Raw genomic sequence first — 18260 nt, 5'->3', positions numbered from 1 at the left:
AGTGATCAAACTGTCAATTCAAAAGTTGCCCACTCCCTACTTTTAAAAGTTGAAACTTTCAAATCGAGTTGTAGAACTGTCAAATTGAAAGCATGACAGTATTTAAATTAACAGCGTGTTTCAAACAAACTTTTGACATGAAAGTTTAATATAGTGTAAATAAAATGTGCCACTTTGAATAGGAAAAATAAATGTTGTCAATGTAAAAACAATCATTTTCAATATAATATTTTTTTAAATTATTTATATTATTTTTAATTTCTTGATAATATTTAATAGTATATACTATATTCTATAAATATGTTATTCATGTTATGTCTACCCGGTTTCCGAAGACGTCGCTTCTGTGGGTTCAAAGTTCTCCTATGATTTTTCCACTGCAGCTGATGGAATGCTTCATCCTGCAACTGGTACCTGTTCCGGGTATTTAGACTGCAAATGAGAAAGATACAAATCAATATTGGAAACCTTTAGTTATCTCTTGTAAATACTTACATAAATCTATAAGCTGCATACAGGTATAGCTCCAATCACCCATAATTGCTAATTGTACCATTCTCAAGGCGAACAGGGCTAGTAGATGGTTGTTCAAAACCGTCGTCGTATGACTGATGCAGTTGAAATTCAAGTACGGGTTCAACATATATGTATATATATGTCAAGTACGGAACCCTTTACACGTCGTCGGGCAAAATGTGCAACTCATTCGTCCATTTGGAATTAAAAATTGTTCCCACTTCCATGTGGATGAATTGTGTGCAGGAGAAAGATGAAACATCCGCTGACCATTATTTTTTAGATATTTGGAATTGAAACAATGATTCTCCGTTCTACTTCCACCATGTCAGTTGATCCCGTAGGAATCGTCAGGTTACTCCCACGGAAGATGAGAAAATTCAAGATCAGAATGGAGCTCTTCACTAGGCGCCTTGAATACCAAGTTAAATACGTTGATCTGTGGAGATGAAATTATTGGTTACGTTTCATAAATTGATTCATCATCATCAATTATGGTTTCGTAGTTTATTAAACTTACCGTTGAATCAATTACCACACTAAAAAAACTCCTATGGAAGCCAGCCAAAACCATTCCTCCATCAATCGACGTCAACTCAAATTTAGCGCCAAATGGAGGTCAAGTGTTGCCAAAAACATCGCTATGAAAAGGTATTTTTGAAAGTTGATCAACTTTTATTTTAAAAGAATACGAGTCGAGAGTAAAAGAAACACTTTCAAAACAAAACAATAACTTTTCATTTGAATATTTTCGTAGTTGAAACTACGAAATTTGCGAAACTTTTAATTTGAAAATGCATTATTTTTATTGCAACAATTTTTGTTCTTTGTGTGTACACATAAAAGCCATACACATACTATTAATTTGACTCATAAATTTCATGTGTGCTTCTGGGTGGATTCTGTTTATGTGTGGTCACATGAAAATCATGTGGAATTTTACATGGAAATTCGTCAATAAAAATGTGTGGAATTCTATTAGTGTACGATGTAAAAACAAATTTAATCGATCCTAAAAAAAACATTCCAACTCACCTATCACTCCCTGCTGTAGCGGCAGAATCACCATCGATTGCCACGGCACTATCGTCATTAGTTTCCGTACACCGATTTCACCGTAAAGTGCTTTTTTTACTTCATCTTTCCACTCAAATTCAATTTTGGCGGCAAATAAAGTTGGGTTCAGAGCTTCAGTGCTGCCAAAAACTTTGCCATGAAGAGGTATTTTTGACAGTTGAACAACTTTTATAAAAACATAATGCACTTTTAAAATCACAAGTCCGAAGTGAAAGAAAATCTTTCAAACCAAAGATATAACTTTCATTTTGAAAATTTTCACAGTTTAAACAACGAAATTTGGGAAACTTTCATTTTGAAATTGCATTATTTTTATAGCAACAGTTTTTACTTTTTGTGTGTAACCCTAATAAAAAATTACCATAAACGAACGATATCCAAAATAATAGAACCACAGACAAACAGACATAACACACTGAATATTTCTCATTGTAAAACATCGTCGCTAAAACATTACCGCCATCTGTTGAGTACACTGTGGTGGGTAGTACGCTGAACAGATGGCGGTAGTGTGTAAACGTCAAACGCAAGGGAATTGACTATGCGCGCCAAGGGTGGCCGTACTACCAACTGAGATACTTTTAAATTTACCGTTAAATGCTTGATCGATGAACAACTTGTGAGTGTTATGTCTGTTTGTCTGTGATAGAACTATTCCACAAATGATTTGGATCATACCTCTAACACGTCGTTAAGCAAAATAATCATAACAATTTTACTAGGGAAGTCGAGCCTTATGAAATTCTTAAGTTTATTTGCCTCCGTGCAATGGAAAATGGTCTATCAAACTTTATAAGGCCTTTCGTCGCAAACCGAAGGCAGCCTACGTAAATCAATGGCATCATTGACGAGTGCACGGATGGATTTGAGTTCACTCAATCGACAAAAAGTGACACAACAGCGGGGCCCTGTTTACTAAAAATGAACACATATGTGTTCATTTTTTGTAAACAGGGCCCCGCTGTTGTGTCACTTTTTGTCGAGTGAGTGAACTCAAATCCATCCGTGCACTCGTCAATAGTTTGCCTTACTCGGCAATGCTGCAGCACTGATACAATTTCAAAGATTGTTTTTATGTGTCCCACACATGAATTTTTGCAATGTGATCAACAAATGGTATTTATGTGTCGGACACATCCTTAATATGTGTACACATAAAAGCCATGTGTAACACATACTATTCATTTGACTCTTAAATTTCATGTGTGCTTCTGGGTGGATTCTGTTTATGTGTGGTCACATGAAAATCATGTGGAATTTTACATGGAAATTCGCCAATAAAAATGTGTGGAATTCTATTAGTGTGTTGATTTGCGTGGGTGACCTCGAGGGGGGCGACACATCTAAATCTCAAGTCTAGATGCTCAACAAATCTCACACTAGCGAATCAATCTTCTAAAAATCTTCTTGCATTTCTCGCATCTACTCTTCCATCGCGCATCATCTTTTTGCAGGAAATCTTCAGAATCGTCATCAATCTTCTTTCTATCCACTCAGCGTGCGCGCAGCTAGCCACAGCAAAACACAATCTTTTCTGCATCGTAGATAGAGTCGTCCCCCTCGGGTGACCTACACGGAGTAAAAATACTACCCAAAATTTGAGTTCTTTTTACTTAATATTGACTTCAGCCTCTCACTTGCACTCGTTTTTGTTGTCAAAAAAGGAACAAGAGATTCGACCCAACGATATAGTTCAGCCCAATAAGCTACTTTTGAGTAAAATGCATATTCCTAAATTTACGTGAATTAAACTTAATGTTGGGTTGAATATACTTAAGAGTAGGTAATTTTTTTTGCTGGTGTTAAATGGAAACTACTATATGCGATTTACTCAAATTTGGGTTATTGGGCTGAACCCTGGAATTGAGGGAAAAGTACTTAATTTTGGGTAGTTTTTCATCTCCGTGTACACTTTGCGCGAAAAGGGCTTATAAAGTTTCGTTTTCATAAGTTGATAGACGCTTTTCAATTGTTGGTCGAGATTAGGCCGTGAGAAGTTCACAAGTAAAATTTAGCCCTCCAACATTTTTCAAGAAACATGGTGCATCGCCCGTTGACGTAAAAACGATTTATTCTGACAGTTGCACTTTTGCGACACAAACACACACGCATTTCGGACGGAATGTTGCGCTGTTTGCGTGAGACTTCTGCGAGTTGCGAACCAGAAACACAAAACTGCTGGCTGCAGCCGAGAGGAAAAAACTTCGAACTTGGAGATTTTCTTCAATCGTCGTCGTCGTAAGATCATCGTCGCGGGACAGCCTCTGTATCTCTGTATGGTGCGCGGATTGGATTTCTTCAGCTACTATACTTTTTCGTCCATCCGATCGAAGTGAGGGTGAATCGTTTCTTGTGGCCTAAACTCCATCGAAATCGCGATCCGCAGTTTGTGCAGTGAATGGTGGCTATATCGGTGTCGGCTGTGTGTTTTACGGAAGCTGGTGGAAATAACTAGGTATTGTAAATATTCGAGAGTGGCTGGAATTTTCCTTTTGGCAAGTGTGCGGAAAAAAAAAATCTGATACGATTTCGCGAGGGGAAGCACATCATTCAATCGTAGTCAGTAGAGGAAGCTGCTGTTGAGAAAGAGTGAGGTGAAGACGCAAGAAGCGCAGCTCAAGGAATCGTCTTTGTGTGTGCTGACGGCTTCTGATTCGGACGGACGACGATGCTGACTTGCTGCTAATGATGATGATGATGTTGATGTGATATTTTTTTTCCTCGTAGTAGATCGGATGGTCATGTCTAAAGGGGCATTATACATTCGAAGCAACAGAGCAGCGACCAAAAATCTCTTGAAACGAAGCAATAAGTGAAACAGAAAAGTGTTCCCGTTTGGGGCCCGCGCTCTTGAAACTCCGGAGTGGCAGTGCGTGTGTTCTTTTTTTTGCATTGTTTGCCCCGCGAGGCCAGTGTTCCGGAGATAATTTATGCTGTTGAAAGAATTTGGAATTTGGACCCATTCGGCAAGTGTTTTGCTAATCGTGTGAGACGATCATAGAAGAGCCAGGTTGAATCGAATGTGCGAAAGCGTATATTCGACATTTAAAGCAATTCTCATTGATACAGTTGCTTTCCTGCTGAGCTGCTTTTAAGGTAGGTGGAAGTTATCAAACTACAACTCTTCAAGACTGGGAGAGAATTGCTGAGTCCAATGGGGAAAACAATAATAGGAGATTTCCGCGAGGATTGTAATTGTTCAGGGATGGGGAACATGCGATGAGTTATGCGGATGAATGTTCGTAATTTTTAAAAGTGACTTAGGCAAATCACTGAGTTAATTACTGTCAGTGTTGAGAACGTTGATAAATAAATATAATAATGGGAAAATTTTGATGAGCACTTTTCTATTACTCAACAGCTCAAATTGTGAAAGACGAAAATGTGAAGATTTTGAAATTCGTACTTCACAAGAATGATTAAAGGGTGTATACTACCTGCAAAAACCTGAAATTTTTCAGGGAATTTTATTTAACCTGAAAAATCCTGGAATTCTCAGGAAATTTTCAAATTTCTTCATCAACCTTTTTTTTTTGAATAAAATATGATAAATCAGTCTGAGGCTGAAAATCTCTTTAATAAACAAACAAACAAATAAAAAATGCAGTAGGGGAAGGAAGGGCATAGTGAGCTTCATGTGCTTTAGCCTTGGATTTCTTATGGTTCGAAACAAATAAATTGATCATTAATCATTACAATGGTGATATTGATATTCGTGGTTTGGGACTGGAGTGTGATTTTTACATTATGCCTCACCTGTTCACCCCTGTTACCCGTACGCCAGAGTTTTACACTATTTTATAATACAACCAATTTTATATTCATCGCTAGTTACTTTTACTCTAAGCATAATAATTCTGGGGTAGATTTATCTTCAGTTACGAAATAAATTTTTAGGTTTGAATTGTGTTTATTTAAGAGGCACTAACCATCACTCGATTTGCTTTTGCTTCTTCTTCTTATATTCCTAAATCATCACTTTCTTAAGGTGATACGATACATCACGCTTTTTGCTTTTTGCTCTCCTTTCTATGTGTCAGTGAATTGATTATCATTGATGATGTAGTGGTGTGAGTGTACATCATGCACTACCACAACTACCGTAAACATAGCTGCTAGAGTTCGTTATTATTAGGTCGAATGTGTAACAGTTAATAAAAAAATTATAAAGGTAAAGAAAAGGTAATGTCTTACAGAAAATTTCAACCTTCGTCATTTTTAAAGATTATCTCTTTCTCATCCAATATTGAAACTATCGATACATTTCTATTCAATTTGCCAATATTATCGACCTACCACCTCCCAGGACATCCCTTCCTATACAGAAAATAATTATGCGACTAGCCACCAAGACCAACCAAGTCAAGTAATCATAGTAGTTAATTGATTCAAAATCACACTTTGTACACTTTGGTTACATACGACCTATTCAAAAGTGATTCCAGAGCTCAAACCTCCAGGTTCACGGTATGAAAAAAGAATCTAAAGTTACTAATTATCACAAATCTCGGCACTATATTGCAGGAAGCCAAAAGTAGGTAATTTGGATCAAATAGTTTTCAATTTACTTGTGTTCAATAAGTATGGAATTGACAATTCACTTTTACCCAAAAATAAGTTAGTTGTACCCAAAAGTAGGTGAATACTTAAAGTCAAAAGTAGGTAAATAAGAACTGGCCGCTAGATACTTTTTTCTCATCGTTTATGTTTTTGTTTTTGAATCATCCTTTGCAACGAGAACGACACATATGTTTTCTATAGAAGATTTCTAGGTTCATTTTGTCTTGAGTAACAAAATAAGAAATTGTTTTAAACATTTATTAGTGATGGTTTCTAAATTGAACACAGCTTAAGCACCTTCAAAAGCAATAAAAGCATTGTTTTACACACTTTGTTTCAATTAAATCGACAACACTGGATACGATGATAGATGATTCGTACACACACCTTCGTAATGCGGTGCGTAGAAAAAAGGTAAACGACAGTTTCAGCTTGCAAAATTATTCGCGGCTCGCGTTTTTAACCATGCAAATGACAGGGCTGATAGCGAGTCATTTTTTAGTGACTTGGCCACTTTTTTCAAGTCAGTCACTAAAAAGTCTCTTTTTTAAGGCCAAGTCACTAAAGTCACTTTTTCTTGTAATAAGTCACTATTTTCAACATTTTTAGCGTGAATTTATTTCAAGATTGATTATTCTTTGCATTGTGACGTTTAATCGTCTTTCTCTGTATTCATGATGTATACTTATTTTTCCTTAATTTTTATCAGGTTGATTACCTGAGTTTTCCAAGTAAGCAAGTCCAAGATCTAAACATATTCAATGTCTTGAAGTTTCGTATTCCATGTACAAGTTCAAGATATTGAAAATATTCCAAGTGCCAGAATTAAGTAAAAAAAAAATGATTTATTTCAAGTTCGTAATTAACTTTATGAAAGATTAGAGATCTTCAACGCAGTTCCATTAACTTTATAACAATTGTATTAAGTTTGAAGAAGGAGGAATGAAAGGAAATGCTGAGATTTTCAGTGAAACTCTATAAACAAACTGCAAGAACATAAAAGAAGTTTATACGCTGAAAATATGGGAAACTTACTGGAAGCTGTAAGAAAATCAAAGTGGTTTTTTTAGCATCCGAGACTTTTCAGGAATTTTTATGAAGGTTCTCCAATTTCAGAGAACTTCACAGGTGTCAAGCGAACTTGAGAAATTGAGAAAACTTGAGGGGTATTGTGCAAATTTTTAAGAAGTTCTAAGCACTTCAGAAAAGCTATATTGATTAAAACTCTATAGAGTAATTCGGGGCAAAAGTACGCATAGGCCTTTTTGAAATGTTCGAACATGAAAACCTGGCCACACTGTATGGGTTCGACACATCATTCGACCAGCTGAGCACAGGTGTAAACATAAGTGATTTGAACGTAGTGGCGTGAAGTTATGAGGTAATTTGTGTTTTGTGCAGTTTTGATCTAATTTTCAACATTTTGGGGATTATGTTTTGACCATTTAAAGTTTAGAAAAAAATGGGTATAAAAATGCTAAAAATATCTTTACTCTATGATTGTTTGAGAGGTGCAGTCATTCCGTTCAAACAGTTTCATAAGTTTTGTAATAAATCAAATCATTGATAAAACTGCATGTGGGGAAAAAGTACGCACAGGATGTCGCATTGAAATGGTTATGGTTTCGTACAGGAACTACAAGCGCAAAACCAGTCGGCAGAAATGCACTTCCCAGATGCTCGAAACAGCTCAGCAAAGAGTCCGGGCATTTTGAAGCGGCAGGTTGCGCTGGCGGCGAGATTCATGAAGATTCACCATCTGTCTTTGCGAACGCCTCAACAAACCCGTCTGGCCCGGATCATGGGATTTAACAAGCAACAGATCAAGGCATTTTTCGCGAATCTGTCCGAACTGAAACAGCAGCATAAATTTCCTCCACACCGCCAGTACAATATGGATGAAACTGGCATGTCAACTGTTCCGAATTGTCCGCCGAAAGTCATTGCATTGAAAGGTAAGACATTAAGGCAATACGTGGTAACTTGGTCGCATGGTATTTGCCTTTCGTTCAATACTTAACTTACTAAAAAAGTTAAATGCGTACTTTTGCCCGCATTACTCTAAGCGTAAATTTAGATAAATTCAAGATAGTTCTGTGATGTGCTGAAAAACAAATCGAGAATCCTTAAGATGTTCCGCGAATTTCAGGAAAGTACAGATACCTTCAGAGAATTTAAGAACAGAAGTCACAGAAGTCCAGAGATTTTCAGGGAAATTTAAATGAGTCTAAGGGAATTCTATTTATTTCCGAGCTTAACCGAGATTCAAATAATTTCAAGGAAATATTAGAAACCTTAAAGAAGTTTCGAGAAACTCAGTGAATTTCCGAAAACATCGGAAAACGTGAGAGTATTTTAAGGGTGTTATATCATGGAGATTTAGAGAACTTTGAAAATTTAGCTAAGTTAATTAGAGAACATCAACGAAGTTTCATTAATAAAAAGCGAGAACTTTTAGCAAGCAGCGATATCTTCAAGAAATTCCGGAGAACTGAATTTAGATATTTCTAGATAGTTTAATGATATTCAGCGAACTTCCGAGTACTTCGAGGACGATCAGATAGCTTCAGAATAATCCCATTAACTTAAGCAAATTTACAGCACTTACAAGGAGTTCCGTGGAATTATAGGGTATTCCAAGAATTCTATGATTGATCCTAAAACATCAGAAGCGTCGTCAGGGAATTATGAATATATATATCAGAAAATTTGCTGGATTATTAAACAAATTTAGAAAACTTCAGGTAAGCATAGATAAGTTCAGGGAAAAGCGAGTGTTAATAATAGTTATAATACTCAAGGAACATTTTCGAAACTTCAAGGCAACTTAAGGGGTTACGCCACCCTAGAATACAGAAAAATGCACCAACTTCATTTTTTTTTTGTTATTTAATAAATTTACATACTAAATTAACTTATATGGGCTTATAGTACACATAATTAGGGGTGCTTACAGTATTTTTTTCATAAGGGGAAACCACTGCGAGTTCCTGGCACTGCTTCCCGTGTAGTGTTACGCGGCCCACACTTTCTTCGTCGTAAATACAGGGCTGTTACAACAGGCGCGGATTTCGCGAATTTCGCGGATTTCGCGATTTTCGCGGATTTGTCGCGGATTTGAACTTTCAGTCGCGAAAATCGCGGAAACATTAAATGATGTCGCGAAAATCGCGAAGGGACTGATGTGCTGTCACAAAAATTATGGAATTCATTGTAACCTTTCCGTCCCGGATTATAATTCCCTGAGGTCTGTCCAATGTGAGACATTTTCCTTTTTTCCAATATGAACATAGCAATTTTCGTTGTCAAATCATAAACGAATCGTATAAATGCGAGTAATTGCCATGTATACCGAATATTCTAGGTTCTCCAAATCGTCCTGGAGTTCAGTTGATTTGTTCTACTAGATCAACCAAGACTCCAATAATGTCTGTAATATCGAAATATGTCCAAACAGATTCAAAGAGTCTATGTCGATTGTAGTCGACCTATTGCTACGTATACAAGATGTTATAGGTTCTGAAATCATTCTGGAGATCAGATTATTTTTCTACTAGATCACCCAAGACTAATTCAATATCTGTAGTAATATGCCCTAACAAATTTGCAGTGTCTATGTGGATCATGCCAACCTATTTCCGTGTTTGCCAAATGTTCTAGGATTTCCAAATCGATATTTCGATACTACAGATATTATCCTAGTCTTTGTTGATCTAGTAAAACAAATCATCTGAACTGCAGGAAGATTTGGAGAACCTTGTTCATCTGGTATACGTGGAAATAATTAAACATTATCCATATAGACACTATGAATCTGTTTGGACATATTTCGATACTACAGACTTTATCCCAGTCATGGTTGGTCTAGTAGAATAAATCATCTGAACTCCAGAACGATTTAGAGAACCTAAAACATCTGGTATACATGACAATAGTTCATGCATGATCCACATAGACACTGTGCATCTGTCTGGAAATATTTCGATCCTAAAGACATTGTCCCAATCTGGGTTGATCTAGTAGATCAAATTATCTGAACTCCAGGACGATTTGAAGCACCTACAACATCTGGATTACTCGGAAATAGACGCATAGACGCTTTGTATTTGATTGGACATTTTTCGATACTACAGGCTACAGACATTATTGCAGTCTTGGTTGATCTAGTAGAACAAATCAACTGATGTCCTGGACGATTTGGAAAACCTATAATTTCCGGTATAGGTACATAGTAATAAGTGGTACATGATCCACAAAGTCACATATATACGATTCGAACATGATTTGACACCGAAAAGTGCTAGGTTCGTATTAGAAATAAAAAATATGAAAATGTATCACCATTGGACAGAACCCAAGGAATATCCGTGTAAATACACAACCGCGACGTGACCAACAAGTGTGACTTATGAATCTCTGGTAATTTCTCGATTATGTGCAGGGTGTTTGGTTTGAATCGGAAAAAAAAATTGAGAAAACTAGAGCAAAATTAACTACATAGGATGGTACAGGCATAGAAAGCTCTCAATTAAAATGTGAAAGTACTTCAAAGAACACTAAGCTGAGAGCAGGCAAAAATCTAAAATGCTATAAGCACTAAGCTTGTAATGCTGTTTTTCGACAATGAAAACAGTTTTTTTTTTTTTGTCGCGGATTAGTACTTGAAGTCGCGGATTTCTTTTGAGAAATCGCGGATTTCGCGGATCAAATTTAGAAAATCTTGTAACAGCCCTGTAAATATGAACCTAGAACAAAAACGAGTGGTTTTTCTTATTTTATATAAGAATACCTAGAGAAGTACATACGGAGATGAAAATTTTTTGAATTTTACGTAAATGGGACTTGTTTTTGCAAAAAAGTTTTTTCGGATGAAATTTGTTTCTAAAATTGTTTACCACAATTGCATTTTTTGATCAATTGAAAAGTTCGTATGTACTTCTCTAGATAATTAATCAGAGAATGCAATCGTCAAAGTCTAGATCAAATTGAGTCAAAATTGCAGATGCTATCGTGTGGGCTGCGGAGAGAAATGTTGTATCGAAAAAAAAACGCGGCCCTGGCGGCCCGAACCGTTTAGGTGCGTGATGCTAAGTTTTGTAATTTCGCTTATAACTTTCGGAATTTTACCTTTTTATGTAAAAAACCTACCTTTTTATGTAAAAAAAATCGATTTTTTGAAAATCCTAAGGTGGCGTAACCCCTTAATCAATTTTAGTAAAGTTGCGGGTTCTTAAAAATACTGATAAATTCAGGGCAGTCTAGAGAACTTTAAAGAAATTCAGTAATCGTTTAGGCACCAGGAAAGTCTAGACTATTGAAGAAGTTTTAAATTAGTGTCGTCAATTTAAAAGTAGTTTTTTAAAGTCCAGAAAAATCTTGAACTCTTCTGTGAAAATCGTAGAACTATATTAATTATTTCGTTCTTATTCCATGACATTCAAATTATGTGAACTCCAGGACGATTTGAAGAATCTTGAACATCTGGATTACTCGGGAATAGATCATACATGATCCACATAGACGCTTTGAATCTGATTGGACATTTTCCGATACTACAGACATTATTGCAGTCTTGGTTGATCTAGTAAATCAAATCAACTGATGTCCTGGACGATTTGGAAAACCTATAATTTTCGGCATACATAGTTAACAAGTCGTGCATGATCCACAAAGTCACATATATACGATTTGGTTATGATTTGACAACGGAAAGTGCTAGGTTCATATTATAAAAATAAATGAAAATGTCTCACCATTGGACAAAACCCAAGGAATATCCGTGAAAATACACAACCGCGACGTGACCAACAAGTGTGACTTATGAAACTCTGGAAATTCCTCGATTACAGGGTGTTTGGTTTGAATCGGTAAAAAATTGAAAAAACTAGAGCTAAATTAACTACAACATTTAGGACAGCAAAATACGTCAGAGACGCAAAGGTTAATTAAAAAAAATTGCATTTCAAATGAAAATGCATTAATTTTTTTTTATATAATGTTTCATTAAATCTTGAGTTTTGAAAATCGATAAGTTTTTTGAAGAATAGTTTTTTTTTATGACCGAAAGAAGGTTTTTTCCAAGTGCATTTATGACCGGTATTCCGATTACAAGTAGAGTCAGATTCGAAAAACAAATTAGAATCCAATTTTGTGCCAGATTAGCTTGTGAGACCACCGAAGTTCCGCTTTATTCAACCAGTTTTACCACTCCGGAAAACAACCAGCAAAATGGAGTGGCTGTTCGGTAAGAAAATGTCTCCGGACGAGATGATGCGCAAGAACCAGCGAGCTCTGAATAAAGCGATGCGGGATTTGGATCGGGAGAAGATGAAAATGGAACAGCAGGAAAAGAAGATCATCGCTGACATCAAAAAGCTAGCCAAAGAAAATTAGATGGATGCGGTCAAGGTTATGGCTAAGGATCTGGTCCGGACGTGACGGATTAAACATAACCACGAGCAATGACGAGGAACTGCATAACCACGAGCAATGACGAGGGTATGCATCCAACGAAACTTTTAAGCACAAAAGAATCATTACCAACATAGGAGAAAATTCGATAAGATCCTTCCATTGCATTATTTTATGATTCTTCAATATTGTACAAATATTTACACATTACACACAACTACACATAGTAACTCGGAGCGTTTGGTACGGTATGTCCACGCATCTTTCCACTCCTGTAGATTCAAGAAATGTTCCCATTCACTTCCAAGAATCATCTTTGCGGCAAATACAAAGCAGTAGGTCTGGCCGTATTGATGTTTATATCATATCTCAGATATGCTGTAAACATCAATTAGACAAAAAAAAAATGATTAGACCTCATCTAACCTAATCATTTTCCTGGATGCTTTCTCATACTGGCTGCGTTTGTATTCGATTAGATTAGATTAGAAATAATGTTTCATCAAATCTATGCCGGTATTACACAATAGAATCTCATAATGAAAGGGTGTTTTATTATGTTCACTAATTACTCAGAATTTATACTATACATAAATAATTGACAATGATACAATGTTATTTAAAAAAAAATCAAAGGTTACTAGCGATACTCCTTTAGCTCAGCCGCTAAAGTCGCAGCTACAAAGCAAGTGCGTGTTGGAGGCGACTGAGTTCGATTCCCGTCCGGCCTATTAACTTTTCGGGTTGGAAAATTTCTATTTTCTTGGGCATAGGATGGTACAGGCATACACACTAATCCAGGCCTCCGTCGTTCGGTAAATTTTGAACAACAGAACTGTTCGGTAAAAGTTTAAAATTCAGTGAAAAATCCAATTATTAAAAAAAATATACCGAACTTGTACAGAATTTGTTCAGTTTACCCCATTGATTAATGAAAAATAAAATTTATAAATTTTCTTGATTTATCACGTGTAACGGTCATTTGAAAATTTTACCGAGTTATTCTGCTGTTCAAAAACCCGGTAAATTCCTACCGACTTCGGTGATCTGAATTAAGTGTGTAGAAAGCTCTCAATTAAAATGTGAATGTACTTCAAAGAACACTAAGTAATATGCTGTAAGCAATACGCTAGTAGTACAGTATGACCCATAAAAAAAATGCGACATGGGACATTTTTTCCAATTAAATGTGATTCCTTCTAAACTGCTGATTGAAACAAATATATTTTTGCTTTCCCATGTTTATTTGACATGTTTTGAATACATTTATTCAATGTGTCCTCCCTGGTTCTCGATCACCTGCTCCAGGCGGGGTCGAAATCTGGAACACACGGTCGTAATATATGACGCTGGCATCGAGTTCCATGCCTTGCGAATGGATGACTTGAGCGAATCCACACTGGGATGGGGGGTTTCACAGGCCTTAGCCTGAACATAGGCCCATATTGAATAATCCAATGGATTCAAGTCCGGGCTGCTGGGGGGCCAAAGCTCCTTCGACCAAAAATTCAGGTTCTCGGTGAGCCAAGCTTGGGTCCTGTTAGAAGTATGGCAGGGCGCTCCATCCTGCTGGAAAACGACTAATTGGTCTTTTCCCAAAGTTGACCTTAATCCATGGCATCAGATGGTCCTTCAAAATGCCGATGTAGACCTCCGTATTCACTTTTAGACCCTCTTTGATGAATACCGGAGGCATTTTCAAGCCGTTGGACGCGACTGCTCCGAAAACCATAACTCCTGCAGGATGCTTGGTGGTAAACTTAAATTTTATGTTCTCAGGAACCTCCTCGATCTTCTTCGGCGAAATAAACCGGTCAGTGCGCGTGTTGGACACCGGATCGATGTTGAAAAGTTTTTCGTCAGAGAACACGATTATTGGTTTTTTCTTCTTCAAGATGGAGAGAAGCCGCTTAGATCTCTCAAGCCGCAGTCCCTTAATCCGGTTCGTTATCAGGTGGCGCTTCACTCTAGCCCTAGACGAAGCCTTCAAGTCATCTTTGACCAACCGTTGCATCGAGGTGTTGGAGATATTGGCTTGTGTTGCCAATTTCCGGATCGATCTTACCGGATTCACCGTTATTTTTCTTTTGACCGATCTGATGACCCCTGGAGTGCGTGCCGATCGCGGACGTCCACTTCCTGGCTTCCGTGGATGTGGTCCAGCAAGGAGAGAACGTTTAATTCGATGAACAGTGGACCGGTGGCATCCTACGATCTTTGTTATCTCTTCCACTGACTTTTGGTCAAGAAGCAAACTGGTAACAATTTCTTTTGCGTACATTTTTGCAAACTTTTAAAACGAAAATCACTGTTTTGTTTACATCACTTGACAGTAGAGATTCTAACGAATACACGCATATAAAATAGTGGTAAAAACAGTTTTAAAATAAACCCAAAAATAAGCTGTAATCAATGTCGCATTTTTTTATGGGTCATACTGTAGTATACAAATGCTATTTTTAGGCAATGAAAATAGTTTTTTTTATTCGCGGATTAGTATTTGAAGTCGTGGATTTCTTTTGAGAAATCGCGGATATTGCGGATCTAATTTAGAGAATCTTGTAACAGCCCTGCAAGTTTTTTGTCTCCAGATTATGTGTGATTTCCAAATTGTCGTATACCTATCACAAATTTTCTGCGGTGTAAAAAAAACCTAACCCAATATCCTGGCTTTTTTGCTTTGTGATCTTGAAAGTTTTCCAAGTCTAAGATGTCGAAAAAGGCCCAGGAAAGTTTTAATGCCGTCGACATTTTTTTAAAGGCCATGCATTTGAAAAACCTTCCAATCCCAGTATTTGTTCAAACATCGAGAAAAAAAAAAAAACGTGGCGCAGAATCTTGAGTTCCCTTTTAAGTCCATTACATTGTATTGTTTTTTTTCCTGAATCAAAAAATTCCTAAGTACAGGTTTTAGGAAAACCTATGGTCATAATATTTTTTTAAATGTTTCCAAAACATTTAAATTTGCAGGGACTGTGAATTTACATTCTTTATGTTCAAAATTTTGAAAATTATTCCAGACTGCTCAATTTTCTTAATCTCATATCAGATCTCAAATTTTCAAATTAAAAAAGTAAGAGGTTGTATCCAAGACACGACCGTAGTTTGACGTAGGATTACGAAATGATATGATGTCACCGCAAAAGTATAGTAAATATTAAATTGATTTCTTAACTCGTTATCATTGTAAAATTTCGATAGGTTGAAATTCGGAAGCAATTTGAGAGTTCTTCTCTTTAGATGTCCATGTAGTACAAGCCAATCCTGGACGAGATGTCTTGGAATCAAGCTCTTACTTTTAGTTAACTCTTTTATTAGTCGTTTGTGGTCCTGAAAAGGACCGATGGGTTGAAAGCTTGGAAGCTAGTTAAGAACAATACTGTGGAAATTTTTCCTCGATGCGGAAATTAAATATGTATTAGGGAAAACACATCAATCACAGAATCTGAGCCTACCGGACAATACCTACGTTTATAGTAGTAGTAGTAAAATTATGTTTATTTCTGTTGAATATGATAGTACATTGATTTAACATTTTAATTTATTAGCCTACCTGGCTCTTCATCTTTGTTTTATTTGCTATTCTAATTTAATATTTGCGTTTTGACTAGTTCTCAGGGGGGTGTGTTTTGATTAAATTAAAAAAAAATGATAAGCTACCTACTTAATCTAAGGCTTAACCTAACGTGCCAGATTCCTAATGATCAGCTGATCGAATTGCCTACAGCAATCTCTGAACCTTTGGATGGTAGCTGTTCTCCGTAACTCCAGCGGCTGAAGCCCAGCCAGGCGATGAACCTCAGAGTTAATCATTCGTGGAGGATCATTCTCAAAAACTTGTTTTGGATCCTTTGTAATTTGAGGTTATGGGAATTTGTGCTACTCTCCCAGATTGGCACCCCGTATTCTATTACAGGAAGGATTATTTGCTTATATTGACCATTCCGCCACTTTTGTAGTTTTGAGTTTGGGCGACTGACTTAATAGGTGGACTAATTTCGGATTGAGAAAAACACGTAAAACACCGTAATACAGCACATAATCAGACCGCTTGTATTAATAGCTTTTTACATACTTTTAATCATGAAGCTGTGTGATATCTTACACGTTTATCGGAAATTGTATACTTTATCATGATTTTCATATGGTTTTGTTGATAAGCAGAATCGCTTCATGCACTTCCAATCAGTTGGAGATCTTCAAACTAGCTAATCGTCATGAAGTCATACGGTTATTTGAATAATCTCTGATTCAGCTGACATAGTGAAGAAATATGTGAGGGATTATCTGATTGAATAGTTGATCAGCAGAAGGTCTTCTGAATAATTGATCTTGTAAAAATATCCAAGGGGCTTTGAAATTCTCCAAAGTTCAGTTATCGTCTCTGAATTTTCATTAACTTCATAATATTTAGGAACACTTTGAAGAAGTACCATTAACCGTGGGGAAATATCGAGAGCTCTTCGTAGAAGAATTATGAATATTAGGAAAACTTCGAGAGCTTAAGGAAAGCTCCATGAATTTTAGGGAAGTCCAGAGAACTCTAATTTATTGAGAAGTTAAATAATACGATTAGATTTAACGATATCTTAAGAGAAATTCCGAATATCGGGAAAGTTCAAAGATCTTCAAGAGATTATTCTGACAACTTCGTACATTTCAGGAAAATGTTGAAAACTTCATGGAAGATCTAGAGTAGTTTAAGGAGAACTTCAGAGTAGTTCTGACGAGAACTTCAGAGTAGTTCTGAGGAGACCTTCAGAGTAGTTTTGAGGAGAAGGAGAAAGTAATTCTGGAGAGAGCTTCAGAGTAGTTCTGAAGAGAATTTCTGAGAACTCCAGAGAAGTTCGATTGGCCTCAGGAAAATTTCGGGAAATTTATGAAATTCCTTGGGAGCACCCGGAACATGTCTGGCCAGTGTGGTCCTCAGTACTTAATATGGTCACCAATGTTCTTATTTTTGAATGCTCATGTAGTTTGATGTGTCACATGAGGATGTAGGTCCAATGTTTCACTTCTCCGGGGGTATCCAGAAAGTGTCCGGATCTGGCCAACGTGGCCTTCAGTACTTAATATGGACAAAAATGGTCATATTTTTTAATTCTCATGTAATTTGATGTGTCGCATGAGGGTGTTGGTTCAAGAAGGATCTGACCACTTCCTCGGGGGTACTCAGAACATGTCCGGATGCGGTCATCATTTTTCTGACTACTTACTAACTACCTTACATGATTATGTGGTTCACGTCTTGAAGTTTCTGGTTAATTCAAAATTACAAAAAAATACATCTGAAAACATTGAGCACTTCTCAGGTTACCGCTCAACCGCACCGCGTTTTTCCAAAATGTTGAAAAAAAAACGCGTTTTAGTACAATGCGGCTTTTGCCGCAACGCGCTCATTGTGGGTTGTCAAACGGATTTCAGTGTATTGGAAAATATGCGCATGCCGCTATGCCGCTATCATTGTGTTCAGCCCTTTATTCTCAAACGGAACAAGTCTGGGTGATTTGGAATGAGGAAAGATGACAACCTGGGTCTTTGCAGCGTTGATACGGATCTTACAGCTGTTGAAGTATTCTGACAGGACGTTTAGGCTTCTCTGAAGTTTGGCGGTCAGAGTTCCGATGACCCTACACTTAAAGATGATGGATGTGTCATCTGCGAACAGAGATAGCGATCCACCTTCAGGGAGAGCC

At 36.9% G+C, this 18260-nt stretch overlaps 2 protein-coding genes across 4 annotated transcripts in view; one reads left to right on the top strand and one right to left on the bottom strand.

Moving 5' to 3' along the window:
• LOC135710353 (uncharacterized) overlaps positions 1 to 15200 on the bottom strand; it is a 444976-nt gene extending 429776 nt beyond the window's left edge. The window contains exon 1 of the mRNA XM_065232897.1: positions 15186 to 15200. The gene's annotated coding sequence lies outside the window, so the exon portion shown is untranslated. The remainder of the gene's footprint in view (positions 1 to 15185) is intronic.
• The window catches only part of LOC135710352 (uncharacterized), a 210672-nt gene continuing 196157 nt past the window's right edge, over positions 3746 to 18260 (top strand). For all 3 annotated transcript variants that reach the window (XM_065232891.1, XM_065232892.1, XM_065232890.1), the window contains exon 1: positions 3746 to 4689. The gene's annotated coding sequence lies outside the window, so the exon portion shown is untranslated. The remainder of the gene's footprint in view (positions 4690 to 18260) is intronic.

The sequence above is a fragment of the Ochlerotatus camptorhynchus genome, unplaced genomic scaffold (assembly GCF_037179485.1).
Source record: "Ochlerotatus camptorhynchus isolate MF236.1 unplaced genomic scaffold, CSIRO-AGI_Acam_v1.1 ptg000379l, whole genome shotgun sequence".
In the NCBI taxonomy this organism is placed as follows: Eukaryota; Metazoa; Arthropoda; class Insecta; order Diptera; family Culicidae; genus Ochlerotatus; species Ochlerotatus camptorhynchus.
Note: the sequence above shows the minus strand (reverse complement) of the source record. Positions and strands in the feature narration are given on the sequence as shown.